The sequence below is a fragment of the Myodes glareolus genome, chromosome 8, assembly GCF_982192425.1.
Source record: "Myodes glareolus chromosome 8, mMyoGla1.1, whole genome shotgun sequence".
NCBI lineage: Eukaryota > Metazoa > Chordata > Mammalia > Rodentia > Cricetidae > Myodes > Myodes glareolus.
Genome location: NC_142033.1, coordinates 90,638,375 through 90,663,276, shown reverse-complemented (window position 1 = coordinate 90,663,276; position 24,902 = coordinate 90,638,375). Strand labels below are relative to the sequence as shown.

General features: G+C 41.0%; 1 protein-coding gene across 7 annotated transcripts in view; it reads right to left on the bottom strand.

Annotated features, from left to right (window-relative positions):
* The window catches only part of Wdpcp (WD repeat containing planar cell polarity effector), a 284,986-nt gene extending 260,248 nt beyond the window's left edge, over positions 1-24,738 (bottom strand). For 3 of the 7 annotated variants that reach the window (XM_085692255.2, XM_085692254.2, XM_085692259.2), the window contains exon 1: positions 24,478-24,737. The gene's annotated coding sequence lies outside the window, so the exon portion shown is untranslated. Of the gene's footprint in view, positions 1-24,428 lie in introns of all 7 variants that reach the window. The other 4 variants (XM_085692256.2, XM_085692258.2, XM_085692260.2 and 1 more) reach the window with 3 other exon arrangements.
* Positions 24,739-24,902: the final 164 nt, after the last annotated feature.

The following is a 24,902-nucleotide window of genomic DNA, read 5'->3' as shown; positions in this document are numbered from 1 at the left end:
CTTTGAGCTATCAGACCATTGAAACAATAGACCCCTACTTGTAATTTTCCCAGGAATGTCATGCTGACAGAAAGAAAGAGCAGAAGCCCAAGGAACTTGTCTCAAGGGGTCTCACACTGGTTGGACACTCATCAGAACCCCTTGCAGGAATGACTAGAGTCAGAGACAACGGTGGGTTAATGATGGGGACCATACCTTGACCAGCACCTCTCAGTCATGCATACCTCTTGTCTAGTTAATCCTAAATCTTATGTCAGGATTCTGAAGACAGACTGGGATAAGGGGGGTTACTAGACTTTTGTGTTCCTCCTCTTGAGGTAGCCACACTAAATAAGTCCTCTTCTCTTGTCTTTCATTGTTTGTGTCTTTAATTAGCTCAGTAAGCTAATTAAAGACACACCTAGCCTACCATGTCAGGACCGCCAGGGCCCAGGCTCTGACCCGAAAATCCCTGGTAGCAATAAACGCTAATGTTCTCTATGGAACAGCGACCTGCTTTCCCTTCTTCTGCTACCCTTCTACTCAGCAGCTCACCCAAGTTAGCCTAGCCTAGCACACAGGGTCTTGTTTTCCACTTTGATATAGTAAGAGAGGAATGTAACAGTTATATTTAAATGCCAACTTGTCACAACCTAGACAATGACTCCTGTATGGCAGGCCAGCATTGGAGAAGAAGCCCATTTACCATCCCCTGCATCTCAGAATGGCACAGTCAAGCACTATGTTGAATGTGGCCCACTGTTTGAGACAGCTGCTCTAGGGACTGGAAAGCAAGCAACATTCACAGCTGAGGGAGCCGGAGGAGTTAGTGACTATGGAAGAGGACTACAAGAGGTGACTAGGAGAGATAGCGCTTGACAAAGACTCATTGAGAAGTTGAAGCAGTGGGACCATCAGTCTGTGAAAGCTGCAAGAAAGAGTTCCATCATCTAAGAGTCCCATCGCCCATTAGTGTGGCCAATGGACTGCTTGAACTACAGAATTGCCTTTTTGATGTATAGAATTTACTCTGACCGACCAATCATGCAGACAAAAAGAAGAAGAAGAAGAAAAAAACTTGAGTTAAACTGTACCATAGATCAAAAGTATTTAACTGGCGTGTGCATTCCATAGAATAGCTAAAGAACACACTTTTTTTTAGTAGCTCTTTAAAAAAAAAAACCAACAATAACAACTTTCCCAAAATACATACATTTTAGGCCATAAAGAAGTCTTAACAAGTATGAGAGAATCTAAATAAGTGCTTGGACCTCATCAGAACATATTGGAATAAAATTAGCAATAGAAATTTTACAAAAATGCAGAGATTTAACAATATACTCTTAATTATTTTTGAGCTAAAATAAAAATTAATAGGTTTCATTATAATATGATAATAGGTTTCAGAGGGTATTTTCATACATACTTTGCTCTCCCACAATACACTTCTGAACAATCAGTGGATCACTACAGAAATTCAGGGAGGAATTTTAAAAACACCTAGAATCAAGTGACAATGAAAACACCTTCAGGAATCCTTGGCAGTTCTGAAAGATTTATAACCATGAATGCTTACATTTTAAAAGCATAGTGATTTCAAATGAATGACCTAAATGTCTACTGCTGTATCTTATGAAAACAAGCAATGAATTAAACACAAAGTTAAGAGATGGAAAGAAATAAAGGGCACAAAATAATGACGCAGAAGCTAAAAGAACAGTAGAATGAATCAAAGAAATGAGAAGTTGGTATTTTAGAAACAAACAATATTGACAACATTGGCCCAACTACCCAAAAGAAAGAATGAGAAGACTCAAGTTAATAAAAGTACAGAGAAAAGAGTTTCCACAACAGAAACCAGCACAGCAGCAAGGCCCACTAGAGAACACTTGGAAAAGTAGTAAGAATCTAAAAGAAATGAATAAATTTGTTGACCCATATTAGCTACCAATATTAAATCAAAGGGACTTTTTAAAATTAAAATACATGTATAACCTCAATGAGACGGGGGGGGGGGGGGTCACGTGGCCTCTTTCCAGTCTTTCCAGGACACAATGGTGTGCCTAGTGTCCCAGCTGATTCTCTCAAGAGCACTGACAATATTGAAAAGAGGAGCAATTACTAGGTTGCACCGTGCTATGCCTAAAGTCACTGTCTTGTTTCTAACCTTGATAAAGAACCAGGCGCACATTAGCAGGTCTGAACTCACTGGTGATGAGGATGCTGGGAAGACTTCCCTGAACTCACAGGCTGGTTTATCAAGTGCAGAGTGCTCAGCCCCAGAACTGAAGTGTAGCTCAGAGACCTAGTAAAATGACAGAATAATCTGTCCCCATCCTGTCAGATTGGTTTCACTGTACAGACACCTTCATCTGGCATCATGGAACATGAAGAAGATACAGACTCACAGGAAGGAAAATTCTGGGACTCTTTTCTAAATATATGGAACATGTGTAGATAAAATGCCTCAGGTCGTTGGGAAGATAAAATGGAAAGCATGCATTCAACCCCGAAGCTGCCTATGTTAAGGAAGACTAAAAGCAGCACCCCTAAACTAGTTCATACAATAAAGGAAAAGGAGGCTCCAAACTCATCCTGGGAGGCCAGAGTTACCCTAACAAGTAATAAAAAAAAGGAGGGAAAAAACTGTATCACCCCAGTTCTCCTGATGAACACAGACACGGAAACCATCGTGTACCGTGACTGTGACGGCAATTCTTGGTTGTCAACTTGACTATATCTGAAATTAACTAGAATCCAAAAATGACTGGACACACCTGGGCACACACTTTTGCTTAATTAAATCATTTGTAGTGGGAAGATCCACTTCTAATCCAGATCTTTGAGGTGGAAAGATCCATCTCTAATCTGTCCACACCTTCTGCAGGCACTCTATAAAAAGAACATGTTCTTTGCCTGTTTGCCTTCATTCTCGCGGGCAGATCCAGTCCTTCACTGGCATTCATCATTCATGCCTCCTCCTTCAGGATTCCAGCATATGCTGAAGACCAGCTGAGACATCCAGCCTCATGGACTGAACAACTACTGGATTCTTGAATCTTCCATTGGTAGACAGCCATTGTTGGACTAGCTGGACCACAGCCTGTAAGTCATTGTAATACATTCTAATAAACTCCATATATTTTCTTTTATATTCATTCATATATATATTAATATATATTTTATAGAATTAACAAGTAAATATGCATGTATATATGTACACACACACACACACACACACACACACACACACACACACACACATATATATAAACATCCCATAAGTTTGTTCCTTTAGAGAAGCTTGATTAATACAATGACCAAGTCAGTTTCATTCTAGGAATCAAAACATGATTTAATATATGAAAATTAGTAAGTATAATACAGCGTGCACATAAGCAGATTTAAAGACATAAATCATATAATCATCTCAATAGATGCACAAGGCCTTTGACAAAGTTAAACATCCCTTCACGATAAAAGCTCAGGAGAAACTAGGAGTAGAAAGAGCATACTTCAACATAACAAAGCTTATATTCTATAAGCCTTTATCAAACATGCTAAGTGGGGAAGCCTGGAAGCATTTTCTTTAAAACCTGAAATAAGACTTTTTTAAAACCTAAAAAAAAAAGACTCAGTCAATATAGTGCTTAAAGTTTTAGCTATATTATAACTTATTAAGCCAAGAGAATTAAATAAAGGGGATACAAATAGGAAAAAGTAAAAATGATGTTGAAGTATCCCTGCTTGCAAAAGATACTGTCCTGTATTTAAAAGGCCCTAGGACTCTACCAGGAAACTCTTAAGATTTGACACTTTCAACAAAGTAGCAGGATACAAAAATCAACATACAGAAACCAGTAGCTTTCAATAGCAGACTTGCTGAGAAAGACACTGGAGAAAACAAGAGCCCACTCACAATACATTTTAAAAAATGGGAATAATCCTAACCAATGAGATAAAAGATCTGCACAATTAAATTTTTTAAACACTTAATGAAAACACTAAGCAGACACAAGAAAAAAAAGCAACTCTATGCTCATGGAACAAGAGAACTAATATTGTAAAGTGACAATATTACCAAGAGCAACCTACACATTCAGTGCAATTCCCATCAAAAATGCCAAAGACATTCGTCACACAAAAAGAAAACTCTCCAAAAATTCACATGGAAGTCAAAAAAAAAAAAAAACCCAAACACCTGAAGCAACCCTGAGCAATGGTGGAAGTATCACAGTATCTGATTACTGATTATACTACTGGGCCATATTAACAAGAAAAGATATAAATCAGTGGAGTAGAAAACTCACATAGCTGTCTCATAAAATCACAGGATGAAGACAAGCCTGAAGATCACACATCCTTGTTGCTGACAGAATGCCAACAAAGCACCCTAGGAAACGAAGGTCACTGTGGGGCATGGAGAGGGGCGTGGCAGCAGGAGCTGAGGCCGCTGGTGGTGTGGATTCACTCAGACAGCAGGGAAGGGAGATAAAGTGATCAGGCTACAACTGCCCCAGAGGAAGTACTTGTCTTCCTAAGAGCAGCTCAGCCCCACAAGGACTAGAAACAATGGGCAGCTACTCAGGGCCAGAATGTTCGGAGCCTCAAGTGTAACTATATTGACACTCTTTTCTCATCCCTAAATCTAAACAATTCACCTCATAAAATCACTTTAGAATTTCATTTACAAAAGGAAATTCTTTAAGAGAAACAAGTAAATTCATATACTTTGTAACTTACTTCCCAACTTTGAATTTTTTAAACTATTTAATTCTTAAGCCTAATGCAAAGATACTGCCCCACTTGGATTTCTATTGCTGAGATAAAACACCACAGTCAAAAGCTACTTGGGAGGAAAAGGTTTATTTGGTTTACAAGTTAAGATCCATCATGAAGGGAAATCAAAGCAGGAACTCAAGGAAGGAACCTGGAGGCAGGAACTAAAGCAGAGGTCATGGAGGGATTCAGCTTACTGGTTTGCTACCCACGGCTTGCTCGGCCTGCTTTCTTATATGTGGGTGCCACAGAAGTGGGTCCATTCCACCTTGACTAAAGGTCAGAGAGTTCAGGCCTATTCCTGCTCCTTCAAGGTTATTGACAAGGGGACTCTGTAATGATTTAAGCCACATAAGGCTGATACTGCTGGGTTCTAGGAGTCTTGCATATATAGACAAGCCCTCAGGCAGAAGTGCTTAATGCCCCCTCCCGGTGATGTTAAAGGGCCCTCGCATGACCCACATGATGCTTAGTTGCATCATCCACATATGACACAGCTAAGCCCTTGCACACAGGCATGAGCCCCGTCATCTGTGTATGATGCAGTCATGTCAACCCCTGTGCGCATGCGCTAGGCAGTTTTTAAAAGCTAGACAAGCCGTCTTCCTCTCCCTCTCTCTCTCTCTCTGCACACTGATTTCCCCAGGCCTGTACATGCCCCCTCAAATAAACTCCTAAGCATGTTTATTGCATGTTCTGTGTTTCCTTCTCATTCGCGCCAGGTAATTTCAGTCTGACTTAAGGTGTGGCTACTAACAAGATATATATACCTAGGGTATATTACATGGTGTTTTTGATACTAAGATGGCCCACAGAGATGGATCCTTTTCACTTTGATCAAAGGTCAGAGATCAAAGGTTCAGGCCTATTCCTGCTCCTTCAAGGTTTAAGAGTGGCTGCCTTCAGGATGCTTGGCCTAAGGTGTGGTCGTTGTGTGTCGCACTTAAGCAAACAGAATACTTAACTCAGGGTATAGTTTCTTGATGCTTCAGGTATTTAAGCAGTAATTGCTGTTTGTTCTTTGTATCATGGTAAAGCAGTCTTGCTTTCTCCGCCCCCTCCTCCCTTTTTGGATCAGGGTATATTGGCATCAGGCATGTGGAAAATAACCCCAGGCAAATTCAGTATTCAATGAATTGACCTCCCAACTCTATACTGTGTCTCTGTATCTCTGTTCCTTCTGTCTAATATTTCTCATCCAAACTCCCCTACCCTGGAATGTGTGAACCCTGTCAAGGCTGGACCCTGACAGATGTCATTCCAACGTGGGACTCTGATACTTATACAACTCAGGACCACCTGTCAGGGGAAACACCACCCATAATGGGCTGGGCTTTACCATATCAATCATTAAGACAATGCTCCCACAATCTTGCCAGCCCAATCTAATGAGGTATTTTCTCAAATGAGGCTCCTTGATCCCAAACGACTCCAGCTTGCTCAAGCTAACAAATAACTAACAAAGATACCCAATGACAATTTTCTCTAAAGAAGCTACACTCATGTCTTGTATGTTCTTTTTTTCTCCTCCTCCTCTACCCTCTCTCTTTACACTTAAATCTAAAGTATGTACTATTTCTTATCTTTGCTTGATTGGCGAGCTAACTTTGCTTCACTCAACACATCCTCAAGTTCTTTTCTGCAGTATAGTTAGGAATTCAGCATTGACTGGATGGTGGTCCCATAGGAAGAAACTCTTCAAGTACTTGACAGCAGGGCTTGGCCATGTATCCCTGTCATAAATGGAATATATAAGAAGTCATCTTTTTGTCTTCTTTGAAGAGAAGATTAAGTCTTTTAGGATGTTCCTGAGGCTGTGAGACTCACAAGAGGAGGGTTTTTATTTTAGAAATGTGGATCAGTTACTTATGCTTCTGCCCAATCAGCTATAAAGTAAGGCTGTCACTTGTAATAGTCTGTCTGTCCCTTTAAGAGACAAGCCCCAAACACTGCCCCTCCTTGTCCACCACCGAGGCAGATATTCCTTCTGCTTGCAGTCTGAGCCCTTTTCTTTTCCATCTCTCTCCCAAAGAGGCTCCCTTCTCCCCACTTCTCCCTTCCCCCTCTGTTTCTCCCTGTTTCTCTCTCTTTCCCTCTCTCTCTCTCTGCTCTTTCCCCTTCTCCCCTTTCCCCTTTCCCTCCATAACACACTAAATAAATATCCCACCTCACTCTGCATGGTGTGCCTATCCGTCTCTCACCCACCACAGCTGTGGCTCCTCCTGGGATCAGCTGCCTTCGTGGCCCACTGTGGTCTCTGGTGCCACACAGCCACTCAGGGAACAACACCATTTTACTTAAACCATAACACCGCATCCTCTTCCTTTCTAGCTATCTTGCAAAGAATTTTACAAAGAAATTGATAAGCAGTCAAGGGGAAGAGATGCACAGTGTAAGGCCTGTAGAAAGAGATGTGGAGCATCCATGCTCGCTCTGGATAAGCTACTTTCCAGGAACTAGTTCAGCTATGCAAAGTTCTCTGTGTCCTTTTGGGGTTTAGAGCTGGTTGGCTGTATCACTGGTCATGAGAAATCAACTTAACCTTTAGACCCTCTCCCCTCACTATAGTAGGGGCAAATGTGGCTGAAAGTCTAACTCTCAAGAAAGTTGATTTACCTGGTAACCAATACTTCTATCCAGGACCCACACCATATTCTAATTAGTATGCAAAAAGATGCATCATTCTGGAGATTTTAATAATGTTAGGATCTGAGTAGCCCTGAACTTAAATATGTATTTTTATTATATCACATATAACACATAGATTAAATATCTACTAGTTAATAACTTCCTTGTGGTCAACTCAATAAGAAAATCAAATTTCACAGCCAAAAATGACCAGATTTTTTCAGTATCCAAAGTTAGCCCCACAATTTTTACCATTCTTACTTTCAAATAATAATAACCAAATTCTTTTTGAAAATTCTCTGGCAATTAGCTGTAGTTATCTTGGTAACATAACTCAGTTTAGATGCATGCTTAGAATTTTTATATTTAATCCTACCAAGAGAGTAATTTCCACAGTGGTATTTCCTAAAGCTAAAACCCAGACTTTATGTCTCTAGAGTAATCTTGCCTGACAGTGGCTTTAACTTCAGTGAGCTTGCATCACCTTCCCAGTAGTGTGGCTGGCCCGGGCTTGTTGTAAACACTTGGTTCCATCAAACAGCCTTTTACATGTCAACACTCCACACCATTCATACAGAGCGTACAAGGAAGTGCTGTGCTTCAACAGGGACGTGAGCTTCCTCCTGAGGAGGCGCTCCCTCCACCCCTCACCTGAGCTTGAGGAAACATGATAGGTTCATGTTCTCGGGCAGAACTGACAGGACAGCTCATCTCACTCTTTTCCTCCTTCATTTCCTCTCTACACAACTTGGAGATCAAATGTTTTATGTATGGCAGAAAAAGTAACATATCATTAAAAGAGGCAAATATGCAAAACCTAATAGTCACATAACCACAAAGATTCCCCAAACTGTTCTCACTTTTAATATTTGAAAACAAATAATTTTATGTTAAATAAAAAATTTCTAACACCCTAGTCTATATCCTCTAAAAGTTTGAACAAATATATTTCATATGAAAACAGCATTTTATCCAAATATCAAATATTACAGTGAGTATTTGAACAGCAAACACAAACATTCCTAATCCCAATCACAGACTATGTTGTGAAATGTTAATGTATTTAAATTTTTTAATTATACATGGAATTAACTGGAATACTGTACTTTAAACAATTCATTATTAATATTTCATTCATATTAAAATAGTAAGAACACAAACAAATGATCTCCAAAGCAGGAAATTTTCAAAGACAATTATATGTTGTGGGACGTTTGACTGTGGCTTCTAAAAATGTTAACTGTAAATAATCTACAGTCTACACAGACACCCATACAAGTGATTAATACCTCTTTTAAGAAAAACAGTAAATAATAATGCTGTACTAACATAAAGATAAAAAGAAAATACTAAAATATATTTATGCCTCTTAATCAGACTAAATTAATAAGGCAGATTTAATTAATAATCAGGGTTTCACAATAATTTCAGTGAATAAGGTATTAAATTTCAGAAAATCCTTGTCCCAGAATAATCATTGTTTAAAATAAAATTAAATAAATATCATAATATTAATTTCTGAAATTAGCCAGGAAATAATATACCCATTAAATAAATAAATACCCATCCATCTTATATTGCCTACACAATCGGCTATGGTTCATAGAAGGAGGAATAAGAAGCATCTATATTGCCAACCCGACCCGTAGTAGCCATTTGGAGAAACTATTCTCTACCTATCCTACTACGTGGAAATCCAAAAGATAGTCCACAAAAATGAATAACATGTTTTTTTGTGTTTTGTTATTCTTTGTTGGTTTTTTGTTTTGTTGTTTTTAAAGACAGGGGCTCATTGTGTAGCCTTGGCTGGCCTGGAACTTGCTGTGTAGACTTAGCTGGCCTTGAACAGAGATCTGCTTATCTTAGCTTCCTAAATGCCCTAAATGCTGGGATTAAGATCAGAAGCCATCAAACCCTATTGTTTTGTCAGAAGCGTCACCCCAGCCCCCTGGCAACCATATATAGAAGGAGTCTGTAATGTTTGGGTGGAACTTTCCATTCCAAGTCCCCTTCTGTGGGAGTTGCCTAAGTCCAGACTCCACCTACAAGAAAACACACCAAATGATTACCCCTCCCCAGAGAGGGTTAAGACCACACCCACAGGCTATTTACAAACACATGGTCTCCCCGGTTCTTCATTCCCCCTCTTTGTGTTTTCCCTGGACCACCTGGGAGCGCTGGCATCCATTAAACCTGGGCTTCTAATTCAGTTTGATTTGGTCTGATTTGGTCTGATTTGGATTATTGCATCGGCAGAGAGATTTGTCAGACTGGAAAAACTTAACACCTATAGTGCTTTCAATATCATAATTCTCTCCACTTGTGCCCTACACATGTATCTGAGAAGGCTGGAAATGGGCAACTGATATAGTAGCAAAATACAAAACGTCGGGAAGGGCAGCTTTGCCTAGCCATCAGCAGTGCTGACAGCCCAGGCAGCAATGATTATATCACACAGTAAGACCAGGATAAGAAAAAAAGTTTTCAAAGAGGCTGTTACTTTACAGATGGAAGCCTAAAATAGGGTCTGTGAACTTCTAAGGTAGTTCAATCAGAGAACCCAGACCCAAACATAATTTTCTGAAATTCAAGAACAGCTTATCACCCTATCTCAGGGCTCACACAACTGCCAGCTTCTCCAGTTGTCTTTCCTGGCTCACCCGAGACCTGACGGTGGCTGGGATTTGTCTTCCTCGCTGCAATCAACCCTGCAGCTCAGTTTCCCACACCAAAGCATGTCTGAACTCTGTTCCCAAAAACCAAGAGTGCTAAATAACAGATTTTCTATTGTTATGGCTACCAAACTCTCTCTTAGTTGGTCTCAAATCATAAAGAAATTATTGAACTCTCACTTAAAGAAAGACAAATATGCACTAGGTATATATAGCTCAGAGGCGAGCCCTGCCCTAGCCTGTATGAAGCCCTAAATTCAATTTCCAGCACAGAAAAAAAAAAAAAAAAAGGAAGGTAAGAAAGGAAGGAGGAAAGAGGGAGGGAGGGAGGCAGGTAGACAAATCTTTAAACAATCTATTAATGTAATTCATTAAATAAGAACCCATTAGATCCTATGAAATACATAGTGAAGATTAGATAGGCAGACAGACAGACAAATGAAAGAAACACAAGAAGGAAGTGAAAGAGCAAGGGAGGCAGGAAGGCGGTGAGAATAGGAAGCAATCTAAAAAATGAACTCTGAAAATTACGTCATACCTATAGTAAGAACTGGTTGAAGCAAAAATCATCAATGGGTGTTAAAACACTTTGTCTTATATCCATGAATCGGTAAAATTTTCATGATAAGTATGGCATTAATCAACCTTGAAATATTTTCCCACTGATTATATCTTGGTTTTATAGGGAAAATTACAATTTTATATGGAAGAAATTTGATGAACAATGCTTTAAGCAATTGAAATTAATATAACAAAGGATGACAATTTTTTTTAGAAATCCTGATAAGACCACAAAACCACTTATGCAAATATTACTGACAAAAATATATAATATGAATTTAATCACATGAATCATCAAGGGGCTGGAGAGATGGCTCAGAGGTTAAGAGCACTGACTATTCTTCCAGAGGTCCTGATTTCAATTCCCAGCAAACACAAGGTGGCTCACAACCAACTATAATGAGATCTGGTGCCCTCTTCTGGCCTGCAGGCATAAATGCAGACAGAACACTATACAAAATAAATAAATACATCTTAAAAACCAGCATCATCAAATAAAACCAAATTAAAGGCCTTCATTGGTGGTGATTCCCTTTAACCCCAGCACTCAGTAGGCAGAAGCAGGTGGATCTGAGTTCAAGGCCAGTCTGTCCTACAGAGCTAGTTCCAGGACAGCCTGGGTTACACAGAGAAACCCTCTTTCAAATCCCCTCCCCAACAAAAAAAAGTTAAAGGAAGCCATGCCTCCCAGAAAACCAGATGGGTTGCCCATAGACCTCCTCCCTTTGTGTTCCACCTGGCCCAATACCTCAGTCTCATCCCTAGCACTGCAACAGACACCAGCTTCAGACTCCCTTCCTCAGTCCACATCTGTGGATCCCATGGACTATCCCTCCAACCTCTTTCCCCATTCATCACTATATCCCAGCCCCCAACTCCAGAAGCCCTTTCCCAGCTAAACTACAGTAAATATAATCCATCATACAAACTGAAAGAAAAAACACGATCATCTCACTAGATGTAGAAAAGGTCTTTGATAAAATTCAGCACCCCTATGAATAAAAGGACATACCTAAATAATAAAGGCAATTTACATGAAGTCTATAGTCAACATTAAATTAAATGGAGAGAAACTCAAAACAATTCCACTAAAATCAGAAACAATACAAGGCTGTCAACTCTCTTCATATCTATTCAATATAGTACTTTATTGAGGTTTCTGTCCCACCCCGTCCCGCAGCCTTTCAGTCCCAAAGAAACACACAAATGTCTACATTAATCATAAACTAATTGGCCTATTAGCTCAGGCTTCTTATTAACTCTTATAACTTAGATTAGTCCATTACTCTTGTCTGTGTTAGCCACATGGCTTGGTACCTTTTCTAGTGAGGCAGTCACATCTTGCTCTGTCTGGGTGATGACTGCTGACTGAGTCTTTCCTCTTCCCAGAATTCTCCTGTTCTCATTGCCCTGCCTCTACTTCCTGCCTGGCTACTGGCCAATCAGTGCTTTATTAAAAATAATACAAGTGACAGGATAAAAGACCATTGTCCCACAGCACACTTGAAGTTCTAGCTAGAGCAATTAAGACAACTGAAGAGGATCAAAAGAAAACAATTTGGAAAGGAAGAAATCAAGGTACCATTTTTGCAGATGATACGATAGTATATATATATATAGCTGACCTAAAAAATTCCACCAGCGGCCTCCTACAGCTGATAAATACTTTTAGTGAAGTGGCTGGTTACAAAATTAGCTCAAAAATATCAGTATCACTTCTATATACAAATAACAAAAGGACTAAGAAAGAAATTAAGGAAACAATACCTTTCACAATAGCCTCAAATAAATGAAATATCTTGGAGAGCTCTAACCAAGCAGGTGAAAGATTTGTATGGTAAAAAAAATTCAAGCCTTTGAAGAAAGAAATTGAACATGATATCAGAAGATGTAAAGATTTCCCATGCTCATGAATCAACAGGATTAACATAGTAGAAATGGGCGTTAAATCAAAAGCAATCTACATATTCAATGCAATCCCCATCAAAATTCCAACACAATTCTTTACAGACCTTGAAATAATAATTCTCAACTTTATATAGAAAAACTAAAAAAAACCCCAGGATAGTTAAAACAATAAAAGAACTGCTGGAGGTCTCACCACCCCTGATTTCAAGTTGTACTACAGAGCTATAGCAATAAAAACTGCATGGTATTGGTGCAAAAGCAGACACATTCATCAATGGAATCAAAGTGAAGACTCAGACATAATCCAAACACATATGGACACCTGATTTTATAAAGAGCCAATGGAGTATTTTTCAATGACTGTTTTAAAAAAAATGACACCATGAATTTGCAGGAAAATGGATGGAACTAGAAAAAAAAATCATCTTGAGTGAGGTAACTCAAACCCAGAAAATAAAAAAGGTATAAATTCAGATACAAATGAATATTAGCTGTTAAGTAAATGAAAACCGAGATATAATTAGTAGGTCTGGCGAGGTCAGGTGAAGAAGAGGGTCTCGGGAGGAAACATGCATCTCTCTAGGAGGGGCAAATAGAGTAGACTTTAAGGGCAGACTTTGGACAGGTAGGGGTTAGGAGGAGTGAGGTGAGGGTGATGAGGTGAAGGAAGAGAGTGTGGGAAGAGATTGTTGGAACTGGGGAGTGGGGTGAGGGGTGTAGAAATCTGGTGCACTGAAAACTTCCTGGTAATGGGGCATATGGACTCTCGACAGCCATCTCCTGACCCCAGGTGAAATTTCCGGTGGCGGGACTGGGTTGTATTCAATTGAGTGTTAACCAAAGAGGTCCAATGGAAATCCCCAAGCAACCCAGTTTGGCACTAAGACAATGGTGCCGAGTGTGTGTGTCAGGGGGGCACTGTCAAGGACAGCATCCACACAATTGATTGAGCATGAAGTCAAGCTAGTGGCCTACATGGAGCCTTCACCCTTACATTCTAATCTCTTTGGTGTAGGAAGGTACTCTGTTGGCTACCAAAAGAGAAATGTGGACATGCTAGGGCAATGGTGGCACACAACTTTTTGGAGTAGCCAACCAATGTCTGCTTTGACTTAAGGCCCATTCCATGAAAAGGAATTCATACCCAATACTGCTTTAGGTAACCAAGAACCAGGGACTAGACAGTCTAGAGACCAAACACGACTGCTCTATAGATAGAGAGAGAGAGAGAGAGAGAGAGAGAGAGAGAGAGAGAGAGAGAGAGAGAGATAAAGCCAGGTGGCACATGCCTTTAATCCCGGCACTTGGGAGGCAGAGGCAGGCAGATTTCTGTGAGTTTGAAGCCAGCCCGCATCTTAAAGAAATGAATGAAGAATATCTTGAAGACCCCAGTAACTTTTTCTTGTCAACCATCAACAACCAACATCCTCAATTCTGAATGGATCATTCTTCTGATCTTGCTTACTAGTTTACAAGATGTGTATGAGATCCTGAGTAAGATCAGTCACTACATTCTTAGTCTATTGTGTCGCTATAACAAATCACGTGAGGTGGGGTACTTCATACAGAGCTTACTTTAGCTCATAGCTTTGGAGGCTGAGAGTACAGGATCAGGTGACCGTGTTTGGTGAATATGTGTGATACACCTTAACAATAACAGCCACGTGGCACGTGTGGAAGCAGTACAAATCATAAATCCAAAGGCAATTCAAATGCCACAGTCTCACCTGTTGAGATCTCAAAGGGTCAAAATCACTAAAGTCTAAACTCCCCCAAATCACAATCTGAAAAGATTAAACCCCTCATTGAAATCGTAGAAACCTAAGTCTTGAAATCTACAATTCCTACTGTGGGGGAGGGTTATACTCAGGGTTGTGTACTTAAAGGTTAAGATTGGCACAACAGTAATTTAAATAAAGCAACATCTCCTTCATGCATCTGCATTATGAAAGGTAACATTTGCCAAGGCATTGGTTCCTTATTGGCTGCAGATGCAGTGAGGATGTGTTCTGGATGACAGAAGACAGAGGCCTGAGTGTATGAAATATCAGTGCACATAAGGAAGTCAGTAGACAACTTTGTAGTCAGTTCTCTCCTTCCACAGGGATCAAACTCAGGTCATGAGGCCCATACAGACAGTGTCTCTGCCCGCTGAAGCAGCTCAACAGCCCTTGTGGTTCTGCTCAATGATTTTATCAAATGTGTTGGGTTTCAGATGACTGCATCACAAAGCTGGATAGCATTACACACAGTGATGCACAGTTATACCTTTCAGATTCTGGCCTATTTATGAATTAACTTCTCTGCTTATCAGCGTCATATCTACATGACTGTCTTAGAGCATCTGGGAGTTTAAGTTTGTGAAAATATATGGGCTATCATTGTAAAACCTGGCCAATAGGGTTTTGTCATATCTTTATGCTTCTCAAACAATTCTCCTAAAAATGTAAAAGTCTTAGAGTAACTACTATTGTTACTTTTTTCAGAATTATGCTCTGAGATTTTAGAGCCTATGGGTTTCATCTTTCAGGACGTCCTCGATGATAACACTTAGGGCTGACTCTGTGGACTACAGCACAAACACATGCATGCACTAGAACAAACACAGTAGATCTCCTGTACAACTCGGAAACATCACAGGGACTAATCCACTCTGAGAGATGAGTTACTCCTGAGAGGGGTGTTAATCTCTTCTGAAGACAATGGTCTCATGACCTAAATACCTACCATGGTCCCCACCTTATATATAATGCACTTTTTTTCATTCAGTGTCTCATTTTTAATATTTATCCATGTGAATGTACATTCTGCAGTCCATTCATTCCTTACATATTTTTTTGTTATTTATTTGAGACAAGGTATCACTATGTAGCCCTGACTGGCTTCCAACTTTGTCAGCCTCCTGAGTGCTGGGATTAAAGGTGGCCAGTATTCTGTATTAATTCTGGATATATAAATTACTTTAGAGTTCTACTCTTAGAAGTAGAACTTAGATATATCATCTACAAACTTGATTGAAGTGGGTATCTATGGAAGAACATGCTCCATTTTGTTTCCAGACTTTATGGCCATTCTGTTTTATCATACCAAGTACAAACTAAGGCTTACAGAGACCAAGAAGTGCATTCAAGGTCATATGGCTAAGTATAATAAGAACTAATTAATTTTTACTTCTTCCAATTAAATAAAAAATTCAAGATTAGATAGCAGATATGCTCAGGAAAAAAATGTAATTATCAAAAAGAGTTCTGGAGGGTTGTTTTCTCCTGTTTCACATGAAATTTAAAAAAAGAAGGTGGGAAGACTGAGAGCTTGGTGGGTAAAAGCACTTTCCCCAAAACATGACAACCTGTGTTGGATCCCTGAGACCCACATCGTGGAAGTAGTAAAACCAACTCTCAGAAATTGTCCTCTGACCTCTGTATGCATGCTGTGACACACCTGCATATCTATACATGCACATGCGTGCACACACATCCTACATGCAGTAAATACAAATGTAGTAAACTTCTTTTTAATAAAAAGAATGACCTAGCTACTAACTCCACTAACAACAACCTGATTGATTACGTGAAGATCACATGACCACACTTTTGGTCGTGCTAAGTGTTCTGTACTCGAGCATTCCTGAGAAGTCAGATCTCTACAGCAAAGCTGCAAGGACACAGAGGTCAGCACAGTCTATACTGCAAGGCATGCAAATGTGCCATGTGTCCTTGTATGAGAATGTGGGTTGTGTATCTGTACATGTGTGCTATGGGGTTTATATAAACTGAGTGTATATATGAAATAGCAATAAAGTAGTTCTTAGTGTGGTTATAATTTTAAGTTCAATTATAAGGATTTTTTTTGCCTTGACTATGTTTGAGCTGAGTTTTAACTATGCTTCAGACATGCTGAAATAAATGTGATAATTGTTCTTAAAATGATACACATCCATTTTAGAAAGACTTCCTACTTTTAAAAATGTTCTGCATGTAATCTAAACCAAAGGGTTTCCAAGATTAATCACATTATTCTTGTGTTTAAAAAAGGATACAGCAATCTTTCTTTTAGCTAAGTCATTATTTAGGCCTGTATACGCTTTCATTTAAAAATATTTGTAATAACGAGTTTCTGATTTATGTCACAAATGCTAACCTTTCTTTTTAAGTCATTCTATTTTTATTCATACCCCTACCACCTGGCACAGCTATTATGGCTGCATTATCATGCCTGTGTTATACATGGCTTCGGCAGCAAAGTACAGACTTGTAAAAATGCAGCTAATTAGGCCAACAGCAAGGGCTGCTTTCTGTTAATGTCTATCACTCAGCTACTTTTAGTGAAAGGAAATCAGATTATAGAAAAATTATCATAGAAAAGCTCAACAGTCCCAGCTGAGTACAGTGTCTCAGACCTGTAATCCTAGCCCTCAGGAGGCTATGGAAAGAGGGTTGCTGGGAGTTCAAGGCCATCCTGACCTATAGAGGGAATTCAAGTTTGAGATCTTCTCTCAAACAAACAAACAAAAAGAACAAAACAAAAGACTTAAAAGCTTGAGTTCGCATTGAAAAAACTAAAATGTACGCCAGTTTCACATATGCTACAAATAAAATCAGTGTGAGGATAATTTTATACTATAGAAGATCTTGTGAGTTTAGGATGCCTCGTGGGTAAAATGTGCTTGTGCTTACTCTTGTACATGTGGATATGCTTTGTAGTTATAAAAAGTCACACCAATTATTAATAATAAATCAGTTCATACTTCCCCTTTCCACCTACTAATAGAAAACATTGTTAAAATAATTTATACCACTTAATTGATTTTTCATGTAAAAATGCTGATATATAAATAAAAAGTTACTATTATTTTCTTTATATATACACACAGATATAGTCATGCTCATTGTTTTAAAACATTAAGCCTGGGCTGGCAGGTGGCTCAGTGATTAAAGCATTTGCTTCATACACATACAGATAGTACAGATAGGAATCTGGACCCACATAAACTCCAGGTGAGCATGGTGGCCCACCTGGAATTCCAGCCATAGAAGGCAGCTGCAGGAGATCCCAGAAGCAAGCTGGCTATCTAGACTAGCTGCACGGGTGAGTGAGGGCTCAGTGGGAGACCCTGCCTAAATGAAGAAGGTGGAAAGAGATCTAAGAAGACACTCCTAAAGTCAACCTCGGGCCTCTAACTGCATATGCATGTTCACCCATACACACACACACACACACACACACACACACGCATGCATGCACGAGTGTCGGCAGACACATGGTACTCAACATATGCAAACATACATACACACCACACACACATACACATGAGGAAAAAATAAGAAAAAGACTTAAGTCAAAAACAGAGTCTGATATGGGCAACCGTGAGAACTGGATGTTGGCTCCTCAGAAGCCTGGGCTCAGGCAAGGACAGGAGGCAAAGGGAGGTAAAAGGGCTATGGGATGTGAAGAGCTAACACACTGACGTGGAGGATACAGATGTCAGCCGAAATTACAGCAATGTAGTTACAGGTTAAACTGGAATCTATTTGAAATTCAGGAATCTGGGCAGAATCTATCCTACATAATGAAATGAAAGTCCCCACTGAGCAATGAAAGAGAAATAGGTTTCCAGGAAGCCAGATAAGAGCAAGCAAGGAGGGGTATATAGGAAGGCTTGGAGAGAGAAAAGGAAAGAGGAAAATGATGTTATTATAATTAAAAAAAATAAAAGAAATAATTTTTTAAAGCTGACTGGCTATCATAAGGTTTGGGGCTTTTTTTGGTGTTATTTGTTCAGGAAGGTTGACAGGCATTTAAATGGGTCTACTTCAGTATATGCTCTCGGGTAAAATCTCTTTTCAAATTCTTCTAGGGGGACTTTACTGGTTTTCTTGAAGTTTCAGTTAGATTATGAGATTTTGCACAATGACTCCGTTTCAGACTTACCAGTTAGGGCCTAGCATAGCAGCCAATTACAGGAACATTTTTCCTCTCCTTCCACAGCAGTGAGAATTAACTTACAAGGGATGTTTAATATCAAGAAATTAGAAAAAAAGCTCATATCTCAAGATAAAATGCAATGGCCCCCAAAATTATGAAAAAAATGTTTTTGCTTACCCATTCATTATATTATAGCAACATAACCTAGACAGAGTTATTACAAGTCATAAAAACCATATACAAACACAGACTTTGTATTAGTTACTATATTATTGATGTACTAAAACACCACAATCAAGATAACCTATAAAAGAAAGTGTTTAATTGGGTTCATGGCTCCAGAGGGTCAGAGTTCATGATGGCAGAGTAAAGGCATGTCAGCGGGACATAAGAGAGCTTACATCTCACACCTCAGACAAGAGGCAGAGAATGCACTGGGGATGGCTGGAGGCTTTTGGAACTTTAAAGCCCTTCCCCATCACACAACCCCTCCAGCAAGGCCACCCATCCCTAATCCTTCACAAATAGCTCCACTAACTGGGTTCCATGATTCAAACATATGAGTCTCTGGGGGCCATTCGCATTCAGACCACCACAGACCTGAAGTACATATTAAAATATACAGACCTCTCAATACGCTCCTCTTTCTCCAACCTCCATTACTGATACAATCTGAAGGTAAACAGTCTTATAAATAAACACCTCAGGACTGCAAACATGGATTCTTTCAGGGTAAAAGACAATGATTGAAGCAAAAAAAATGGGCTTTTTTCTTGGCTTTCCAAGGGCCATTCCTGGTCAGTCAGCATTTCATAAGTTGTGCATGCCATAGGAAACCCAATAATAAAGAAATGGTTCCCCTGCTTCTACTTTGGGTGATAACTTTCTTCCACCAAATCTTACAATAAAATACTGACCAAAGCCACTTGGGGAGGAAAGGGTTTACTTTATCTTACACTTCCACATCATAGTCTATCACTAATGGCAGCCAAGGCAGAAACTGAAACAAAGACCACAGAAGAACACCGCTTGCTTGTTTATTCAGCTACCTTTCATACATAGCCAATACCTCTAGCCCAGGAACGGCACCAGTCACATCAATCAGTGTGCTGGCGAGTTTATGTCCACTTGACACAAGCTAGAATCAATAGAGAGGAGAGAACCTCTACTGAGAAAATGCCTCCACAACTTCATGCTGTAGGAAAGCCTGTAGGGCATTTTCTTAGTGATTGATGGAGATAGCCCAGTCCATTGTAGGTGGGGCCATGCCTGGGCTAGAGATCCTAGGTGTTATAAGAAAGCAGGCTGAGCAAGCCAGTAAGATCACCCCTCCATCAGTTCCTGCCTCCAGGTTCCTGGTGTTATTCCTTTTGATCTTTGGTCCCTTTAAGGGGCAAGCCACGCCCATTGCCAGCCACTTCTGACCCCCCTCGCCGCCATCTTAACCCCTTCCTTCTGTCCCCCTCTCTTGGCGTGCACACATGTGTCTCCTCTATGTCTGTCTCCATGTCTCTCTGCCTCTCCGTCTCTCTGCCTCTTCTTTAATAAATGTTTATCTTTATATTCAGCCTTATGTTTATTTATTATGTCCTTTAAGCCTTTTATCCACCGCACCTGATCACCCGCCCGCCTGACTCTCCCGGCTGCATGGCTGGTACCAGCCTGTCCAGGGCGCGCTCCGGCTGCCACTCACCGCGGGGAACCTGCACCGCTTTGGCGGCAGCCTCTGCCTGGCTTGCAGGCCACTCAGGGAACATGCCAGTATTATATTTTTAAGAACAAAACCTGGTCTATGAGTTCCTGACTTCCCTAAATAATGAACAGTGATGTGGAAGCATAAGTCAAATAGACCTTCTCTTCCCCAAGTTGCTTTTGGTCACGGTATTTTATCACAGCAATAGTAACCCTGACTAAGACAATCAGTGCCTTATCACCAAGAAGACACCGAAAGCGAAGGAAGCTACTGCCTCTCCCTGTAAAACTTTAGGACAATTCTGAGCCCTCTCAGTCTCAGCTGCAATGCTTCTCCCTCACCCCTGGGAACCAGGAATCTAACAACTACCCACACATGTACTGAAATGTTGGGAACTTTCCATCATCTCCTTGAATCATTGTGAATGTTCTCCAAATAGAACCCATAGGTGTTGACTCAGTTAACAACTACACATGCACGTACTACTTGATGTTTTGACTCAGTCCCTGGGAAAGGGGCAAAGTGACCCTCAGATGTTCCCCCTTACCTCATCTGATCTGGCAACCACTCTCCAGTCAATTATTGGTAATAGCCCTTTTGAATAAGCCAATCATAATAGTTGAGGAACAACCCTCAGGCACTCCACTTCCTTTTGTGGCTTTTTCCTTTAAAAGTAACCTGTACCAGCTATTTGGGGTCTTTCTGGCCTCTCTAATGCTGAAAGACCCTGTCATGACAGAATTAATAAAATCCTCATGCTTTTATATCAGCTGTGGTATGAGAGATGGTCTCTTGGGGCGACTCTTCCTCGGTGATTGGACTCTAGGGTTCAACATCCCAAAGACCAAAGCCAAAGCAAAGGCCTTGAAAGCTAAAAAAGCAGTGTGGAAAGGCATCCACAGCCACAAGATCCATACATCACCCACCTTCCAGCAGCCCAAGATCCTGCAGATCCAGAGGCAGCCCAAATACCCTTGAAAGAGTGCATCCAGGAGAAACAAGCTTGACCACAATTCTATAATCAAATTCCCCCTGACCACTGACTGAGTCAGCCCTGAAGAATACAGAAGACAACACAACTGTGCTCGCTGTGGATGTCAAGGCCAACAAGCACCAGATCAAACGGGCTGTGAAGAAACTCAGTGACACTGATGTGGCCAAAGTCAACACCCTCATAAGGCCTGATGGAGAGAAGGCGGATGTTCAGGTGGCTCCTGGTTATGATGTTGCCAACGAAATCAGAGTCATCTAAACTGAGTCCAGCTGGCTACTTCTAAATAAACACCTTTTCACCATAAAAAAGACAATCATCAATCAAAAACATGGCCCGAAAGATGTTCACAGACCATCTGTTGGAAGCAATTCTTCCCAGCACAGTCTCTCTCTCCAGGTGAGTCTAGTGATGAAAACTCCCCAGCACACCATGGCACTACAGATGCAGCTGTCTCATCATCTTAGCTGCTGGGCAAGACAGCACCCCCTGACTAAAGCCCTCCAAGTACAGAATAAGCCTTTTAACAATTACCAGACCACTGTGTTGCCTTTAGGAATTAATGTTTCATGCTACAGTGATCCCTAAAAGGCAGTTACTGCACCCTACTCATTTCTGATCTCTAGCGCCTAACCAAGTGGCTCAGCCCAAGACTGCTATCCTAAGTTCCCATGGCAGATTTATTAGAACAGTCCCCATGAAAGAGCCCTTCACTCTTCACTTGGAAATCCTGTAATCCCAACATCAACCAATAAGAGAAACTGGGGACAAGTCATGCTATCTCTGTCTGGAGTTACTCAGTAGGAGATACCATAAACTGACAGAACTAATGTTTATCAGAAAACCAAGTAGAAACAGAAAGTACATAGACATGCCCTGGAATTTGAGAGGCTCTAACAAAGAGGTAACATTTCGAGCTACAACCCATGAATGACTTAAGAGTGGACAGAGACATGGTGTAGGGGGTTCTTCTGTTCATGTGGTGTTTTCATTGGCTAATTAATAGAGAAACTGCTTTAGGCCTGATAGGACAGAACTTGGGTAGGCGGAGAAGACAGAAATGAATGCTGGGAAGAAGGGCAGAGTGAGAGACGCCATCGATCTTCTGCCTGAGATGGACGCTGGTTAGAATCTTGCCAGTAAGCCACTGGCATGTGGCGATACACAGATTAATAGAAATGGGTTAAATTAAGATATGAGAATTAGCCAATAAGAAACTAGAGCTAATGGGCCAAGCAGTGTTTAATGAATACAATTTCTGTGTGGTTATTTTGGTTGTCAGCTAGCCGGGTGGTCAGGACAAACAAGGGGCCGCCTCTCCTTGCAACAGAGACAAATGCCACATTCCAATGTAGAAAGATCAGCGTTCAAGAGCAAAAGAAAAGCACCAAAAAACAAAGTGATTCAAGGAGTCACTCGAGTGTAGTACATTCTATTGAAGCTTAAATACTACTGGACTCTGTACTGGCTAGTTTTATGTCAGCTTGACACTAGTTGGAACCATAATTTAGGAGGGACTCTCGATTGAGAAAATATTTTCATGACATCAGGCTATAGGCAAGTCTGTAGGGCATTTTCTTAATTAGCGATCAATTACAGTGGTATATTATTTGTTTTAATAAATTAAGCTTGCCTTAAGATCAGAGGACAAAGCAGCCAGACTAGTCAGTCACTCAAGCTAGAGAGTGCTGACACACACCTTTAATACCAGGACTCGGGAGAAAGAGGCAGTTGGATCTCTGTAAATTCAAGGCTACCCTGGGCTACACAAGATGGAACCAGAAACAGATCCGGGTGATAGTGGTTCACACCTTTAATCCCAGAGTTTGGGAGTCACACACTTTTAATCCCAGCACTAGGGAGGTGGAGACAGGATTGATATGGCCGAGTGGAAAGAGGAATATAAAGGAATATAAAGAGACAGGAACTCACTGGAGGGTGGAGTCTGAGGATTTGTGGAGACAGGATCTCACCCTTTCGGTATTAAGATTTGGTAAAGGTAAAAGGTCTCTGTAGTGGTTGGTTGCTTTGCTTTCCTTATTTCAGCTTGAACCCCAATATCTGCCTCTGGGTTTTTATTATTCATGCTACAGTCAATGGGGGAGGGCAGAGCCTATTATGGGTGGGGCCATCCCTGGGCTTGGGATCCTGGTTCTATAAGAAATTAGGTTGAACAAGCCATAAGGAGCCAGCCAGGAAACAGCACTCCTCCCCGGTCTCTCCATCAGTGCATACCCTCCAGCTTCCGGCCCTGTTTTGAGTTCCTATCCTGACTTCCTTCAGTGAGAGACTACAATGTGGAAGTGTAAGTCAAACTTTTTCATCCCCCACTTGCCTTTGATCATGAGGTTTCACCGCAGAAATAGAAACCCTAAGACATTTTGTGAGCCTCTATGTAGGCACTAGGAACTCGAGTCCTCCCTCTGCCGGTGCAGCAAGTCCTCTTAAACACTGAGCTGTCTCTCCAGCCCTCTTGGGGGAAAAAAATCATTATTATTTTGTTTATTTAAGTGCTAATTATTGAAGTATGCTAAGCATAGTGGGAAGTGGGGGGGCCTAAAACTATAAGGAGGAATCTCCAGTTTAACAACCAAACCCTGACTGTTTGGAGCTTGGCCTCAATGACTTGAGATGCCTTATACAAACATTTAGAGCTTAATTTGAATGACCCACGAAAAGTCAGTCTCAAGAAGATAGACCCTACGGCATTGTGTTTCTTTCTCCAAATAGTAAATCTTCCAAAAAACAAAATTGAAGCCCCTCAGCATTCATTTACTTGTGACAGAAAGTCCTGAAGTTAGACCAATACCATATTCATTGGTCTGCTCCAAAGCACCACGTCTTTCCGAAAATCCACACAAAGCAAATGGAGAAGACATCCGTTCCCTTAGCAACTTTCATTTTAAATTAAAGCCTCTTGAGTTGTTTCAGTCGCTAACTCTCTGCCTTAAACAGCCAATGTCTCCCAACCTCCCTTGGAAATACGAGTTTGGCATAACTTTATCAAGATGTTTTAAAGCGCATCCAGTTGCCAAAGAGAATGAAAAATGCCCATGTTCACGGAAGGCAAAGAAAGTTAGATCTATGTACCACAAGCTTCCACAAGGAAGGGGTTCACTCCACAAACAAATCTTTCTGACTTTACTTTGGAAAAGTCAAACCGGTGCAAACTGCAGAACACTCCTGTCTCCTGAACACTGAGGCTCCACATGCTCTCGACACTAACAGGGACCGGGGAGGTCGTCTACACTAGGTCCGACCGGGGTTCAGGCTACGTGCGACAGCGCCGTACCTCGTTCTGGACCCAAGATAAAAAGAAAATCTCTCGGGGCCAAGCTGACCTGCTTCCAGGGTAGGGTTGCAACTTCGCTGGGCTCCGGTCGCGGGAGCGTTCAGGTGCGCCTGCCTTGTCGCCTAGCAACGGTGAAGCTGTCCGTGGTTCCGGACGCGTCGATTCCTCCCGCCCCTGGGAGAGTGGGTTTTTAAAAGGTTTGTTTCCGGGTCGAGCGTGCTTTTACGCAACGTAAGGTCTCTTAGCCTCCCTTGTTTAGCCTTGGGGGAAGATAGAGTCTCGGTGGGGCAACGGGTGCTGTCGCTCAGGGTTCCTTTCTCCTCCCTCAAGTTAACGCCTCCACTCCCGCCAATTGCTGAGCGCCATCAGTCAGGCGTTTCAACCTCGCAAATCCTCCGCTCACGGCCGTCCTCCAATCACAGAGGCTCAAACCCGGGGACTACTTTGCAATCCGCGAAGCGAGCCGAAAGAAAT